Genomic DNA, 6097 nt, shown 5'->3' with positions numbered 1-6097 from the left:
GGTAAAGTTTGAGAAAAATCTGGAGAGGGGGCATGGAGAACATTAAGAATCCAAAGCGAGCCTTCAGATTTTTTGTTCAGCTTTGAGCTCTCTCTCCTGATTCCACCATACGTATGAACACTGAGTATTCATATACTGTAAGTGGAGAGAGGGTGGCTAAGCTGCTGCCAAACCCATGGAGGCAGCTTCGCCCTCAAATACACATAAGATGGTCTCTGTTGCCACCAAAAATGGTGGATTTGGCCATCACATGTGTAGTGTTTACGGGGCCTTAAAGGGAATCTGTCAGCTCCAGGGCCCTACCTAATGTGCTGACCGTGTGCTGTAGCTGGCAGTCCCCCAGTGAGCATGGTGCCTTTTTTTGGTAATTTTCCCTGCAGCGGATTATGTACAATCCTATGTCTCCTACTGTACTAAAGAGTCACAGAGCAGTTTTTCGTGCTACACTCTGGCATGCATCCTCCTTCCTCTTCATGAATAATCAATTCTGTCCGGCCTCCTGCTCGCTCAGCTGTCAGATTGCAGATCAATCCTCTGTAGGCAGTTTATGACTGAAAGAAACATTTAGGTATAATTGAATCTCTTATCCCTAATGTGTTGGAGCTGTGGTCTAGGGGTGACTCCCCTGTCTAGAGACCTGACAGCAGTTCATTCTCTGATTCGAATCCCCTGGTGGAAATTAAATACAGTGGTGCCTTGGATTACGAGCTTAATTTGTTCCGGGTCCGTGCTTGTAATCCAAATCCACTCTTAAACCAAAGCAAATTTTTCCATAAGAAATTATAGAAATGCAGTCAATTGGTTCCACACCCCAAAAATAATGATTTATTATTCTGAATCACATGTAAGACAAATGAAACAAACATTCAGAAACAGCAGAATATGTGATATTATAAGTTACTGTACAGTAATGGAGAGGATGGGAAACACAAGGACTGACAGAGACTGCAGGGAGCATGAAGGACAGAGCAGGGCAGATGTGGGCACATACATGCAGCACTGTCTGTCCGGGGAGAGAGGGGTTACAGCTATAGAGAGATTACCTCCACTGTCCTGTCCTCTGATGTAATCCCCAGTCTGAAGTGGATTTGCCATGATTTGGAAGATGAGGGAGACTTTCTGGGTCAGAGTACAGTGCTGTAGACCCCTCTATGCAGACCATGCCCCTCCTCCACTCGCGCTCCCAACCAGTACAGGAAACCAAAGCAATGCTCTTAAACCAAGTCACAATTTTGAAAAACTGTGAGCTCTTAAACCAAAACGCTCTTAAACCAAGTTACTCTTAAACCAAGGTACCACTGTAGATGTCTTTTTTCTCTCTCATTATTGTATCATTTTTAAGGCTATGTTCACACACACAGTATTTTTGCTCAGTATTTTGGACAGTATTTGGCAACCAAAACCAAGAGTGGATTGAGAACACACAAAGGCTATGTTCTCACTTTGTTAATTATTTGCTATTAAATAGCAGCCATTCACTCAATTTCAACAGTGTGTGAACATAGCCTTGCTGTGTTTTCAATCCACTTCTGGTTTTGGTCGTTAAATACTGAGCAAAAATACTGTGAGCGAACATAGCCTTAAAAATGATACAATAAGGAGAAATAAAAGACATCTATTTAATTTCCATCAGGGGATTCGAACCAGTGAATGATCTGCTAGCAGGTCAGTTACCCCTAGACCACAGCTCCAACACAGTGTTTCTTTCAGACATAACCTTCCTACAGAGGACTGATCTGCAATCTGACAGCTGAGCGAGCAGGGAGGGAGGATGCATGCCGGAGTGTGGCACGAACAACTGCTCTGTGACTCTTTAGTACATCAGGAGACCTAAGATTGTACATAATCCGCTGCACAGAAAATTACCAAAAAGGCACCAGGTTTACTGGAGGCTGCCAGCTACAACACACTGTCAGCACCTTATGTAGGGCCAAGGTACCAACAGATTCCCTTTTAAAAAGATGAACAACAAATGGTACATGGAGGCTCCAGGTGTATTTTAAAAACATTTACAGCTCAATGTTAATAGGCACGAATGTGCACCTGGCAAACAGATACCCATTGCCAAAATCTGAAAAATGTGAAATTAAGATAAATTAAATAATTTCTAGATAAATAACAGAATACCCGAGCTAGCATCAAAGAGATACATACAGCACAAAGACTTATACAAGACAAACACCACATTTCCTCTGTCTCCCGCTGGATACGTCATTGTGGTGTCTGCATAGCTGAATTATGTATTGATGGTCAGAATGTGTGTTCTTAGTTTTGGTTCCCTAATGCAGAAGCAAGCATGTCTGTATAATATGTTTCCTTAGTGGTAACAAAGAGGTATGCTATAGAAATTTCCCTGAACAATAATATAGTTTATAAGTAATTTGCCACAAAGTCATTTTTTGTAAGGGTACATTCACGCATACCGTATTGCAGTACATTCTGCACTGTAATTTTTACACTGAAATCTGCTGCAAATCTACTATTCAGAAAGTGTCCGTAAGCTTTTTATACTCAGGAGATCCTTTGCCCCCTGCTTCTTCAGAGCTGGTCATTTACATATACCAGATATCTGAAGAACGGGGTGGAGGATCTCAGAATGAATGGCATTACTGGAATTGGCTCAGCCGATCTGCCAGTATGAATAGCTCAGTACATGGGCTGATACATTACTCATCATCACCACCCAAGGATACATCCTTTGAAAGGTCAGCCCTTTCTAATGAATATTTCCCTCTTTCTAGCACTGTTCAAACTGGCATTTGGGACTCGGCACTCCTGTCACTTTTGACAGTAACAATAGACAATCAGGGATGGCCTCAGGCTGCATGGTCCTCTGTGCAAAATTGTCCTTTGGAGCCCTCACCCCCATTTTAGCATTATAAAATTTGGTGCTTTTATTTATTATTTTTCTTTACTCATTTTCCCCACGATAGAAGTGTAAGCAGGATTTACAATATAACAGAAGGAACTGTACAAAACTACTAATAAAGTGCAGAATCAGGATCTACAGACATTACCGTGTTTCCCCGAAAATAAGACACCCTCCGAAAATAGCACACCCCAGCTGTGATGAATCTGCCTGTTTATTATCCATGCTCAATGTAAAGGCGCTGTGACATGAACTGAAATTATTATGTGTAATAAGAAAATGACCTATTGTTTTTATCTTAAACTTATTTTTAAAGAATTTCAGGTGATCTCCCCCCCCCCAATTTTCCACTTTACTATCTATTTTAGAAAAAATCCTGAAATCTTGCAGTTTTCATCCTCACCACTAGGTCTAAAACTGAGCTGAGACTTCCGATTTTGTCTGTGGAGATAGGAGGAGGCTGCTCTAAAGTGATCTGTTCAGCATTACAGCGACATGTGACACCAGTAGATAGATAGCATCAGTATAAGACAATGGTAGCTCCCTGTAGAATAACCTCTTCAAAGGTCACAGAGCATGCTCAGCAATGTTTCACATTCATCTCAATGGGACAGGTTTCTTACTATTGTTGTCCATGAGGCTTGCTGTAAAACATATCACCAAATGATGTTAAAAATAGCTCAGGGAAGATGTCGGCCCCCAAAACAATGGACAAAAATGAAATACAAAATATTGCAGTCAAAATTGTTTAATTTCCATTCTTATAGGCTTGCCATGAACGATAGAACATATAATAATATGCTAATAGATTACAGGACCATTGTAAAAGCTGTATAATAGGTTCATCAGATTCTAGCTGTAACTGGTACAGTCTAGCTCAAGAATGTGTGTTCATAAAATGGAGCCATAAATCTTTTATTTTTCTGGCAAAAGGTCCAAACTACTATGATTCGACACATTTCAACTTTTCTTACATGTGCAAGTGAAGTGAAGGTGTGCAAGTTGTTCCTATAATTTCCCTGGTGTGGCAGGATATGCTGGCAAACTCCTCCAGGTACACTGTCCTCTTGTCCTCTAGGGCAGCTGACGGAACTGCCATAGACTGCATTGTAAGGGCTCATTCACACTATCCATGACGCGATCTGGATGAGCATCGCTGCATGGATCCCCCGACTCCGCCCGACACAGATCCCTCCCACCCAGCCGCAGAGATGTGCTCTACTGTCATCTCATCTACTACTCACCTAATCCCCGTGCTGACCGGCTACACGCACTCACCGGAAGTGGCCTGGACTACGCTGCCAGGAGAAGGTAGCGTAGTCCAGGCCACTTCTGGTGAAGATGAAGACGGTCAGTACAGGGAGTAGGTGAGGAGTAGATGAGATGACAGGAGAGCACATCATGCTCTCCTGTCATTTCTGCAGCCGGTGGGCGGGGGGGGGGGGGGGGGTGATTGGTGCCGCGACCCACACTAGGACATGTCTTATTTTTTTGTGGTGCGGGTCGTGGCACAGATCATGTGAATGGCCACATTCACTTCAATGGGCCCTAAAATTGTCAGTGGTTACGGACCATGGACAATTTCACGGGATGTGTGAATAAGGCCTAATGGCGCTTCTAGGAGCTCCGTTGACTGATCCCATCAGAGGAGGATATCGTACCTGCAGAAGTTTTTCTACTTATCCTGCCGCACCAAGGAAATGATAGGTAAGCTTTAAGATAACTGAAAGTAATATTTTATTACAGCTGTATTAATTTATTCTTGTTTTTACTAGAATGAATGGTGTAACCTCACATTACATTCATACAATAAAAATGATCAACTGGAAGAGCCCATCCAGAGATGACTGAACACACTACCTGTGTCTGTGTCTTTCTGATCGCTGTTTTGCTAAGGATCTCACACATGGAGAGTGTCAAACAGCATTATGGGCCCCTGGGCAGAGCTGTGAACTGCCCCCCCTCACCCGGCTGACCAAACCTCCCCAACTTTACCAACCTTGCAACCTCTCCCACCTTCCCAGCTTCATCCGAAGCCACCCTACTCCTACATACTCCTATAGCGATAGGCGATATTCCGTCGGCCTCTCGTTGCAGGGATTTGTAAAGCGCAGCACAGCCTCTACTAAGTGTGGCTGGGGCGAGGTGGAGGACGACAACTCCCTGCTTTGCGGTCCATGGCCCTGTTCTAACAAGAGAGAATTGAGCTCATTGCTCCTTTGTCTGTCAGAGTCAGTGTCTTACAGAGCACGAAGAAGCCTCCTATGAGTTATGGGCAGCCATCTACCCTGCCCAATGGGGAAGAAGACTCTGATCTCAGAGATGACTTCGAAAGGACCACTCAAACAAATAAATACTCCAACATGCCAACGCAACATGCAAGAAACTTGTGTGATTATAAACTGCAGTAAAGATGTAAAATGAGGTTGGCATGAACACTGAAGGTCAGAAGTAGAGATGAGCGTAGCAGATTCATTTTGCTTCGTACAAAACAATACTGATCTGTGCTCATATCCCACCTGGGGACCACCTAGAAAAAGCTTGGAAAACATGGATACAGAAAATCTGTTCAAACCACATAAAACCTTTAATTCAAACTTGGTTTAGATTGTCAGTCACATGTATTTACCTGGCTTACTGTGGTGTCATTCCATTATTAGAAAGAAACCTTCAAAAATTTAAAATATCTACAGCACTACGCTATCCGCCCATTGGGCCATGTTCAAATTAGAAAAAAGAAATGTAAAAAAAATCAATGGAACATTATCAGTCCCAATGTCCAAGTAGAGCCACGAATTCAGTTAAAGTAAAAAGGTAACAGCATCCAATAGGCAGTTTCTGGTTAAAAAGATACAGTGATTATTCCATCATGGCAAAAGCAAGCAAGATAAAAGCCTCTTGGTTGACACGTACATTGCTTGCTGCTTCCATGGCCTTTTGGATGCTGTTACCTTTCCATAAAAGAAAGATCTTCTCGGCAAAAATACCTGTATGTACTTGTCTAAGAGGTTTAGGATAGGTAGGATAGTGTAAAATAATAAAGCATTAACTTACCTTAGCACGTTCCTGGGTGTCCTCAAGCCTTTCCTGGTGTCCTTGGGCCTTCCCTAATCTCTGCAGCTTTGCCTTCTGTTCTGACAGGCCGCAAACGTTCAATTACTAGCCGCGGCTTGTCTCGGCCAGCGATCGCTGAGCGGCATGCAAATGCAGAGACTGGAACAGAAGGGA

This window comes from Dendropsophus ebraccatus, chromosome 3 (assembly GCF_027789765.1).
Source record: "Dendropsophus ebraccatus isolate aDenEbr1 chromosome 3, aDenEbr1.pat, whole genome shotgun sequence".
Lineage (NCBI taxonomy): Eukaryota > Metazoa > Chordata > Amphibia > Anura > Hylidae > Dendropsophus > Dendropsophus ebraccatus.
Note: the sequence above shows the minus strand (reverse complement) of the source record.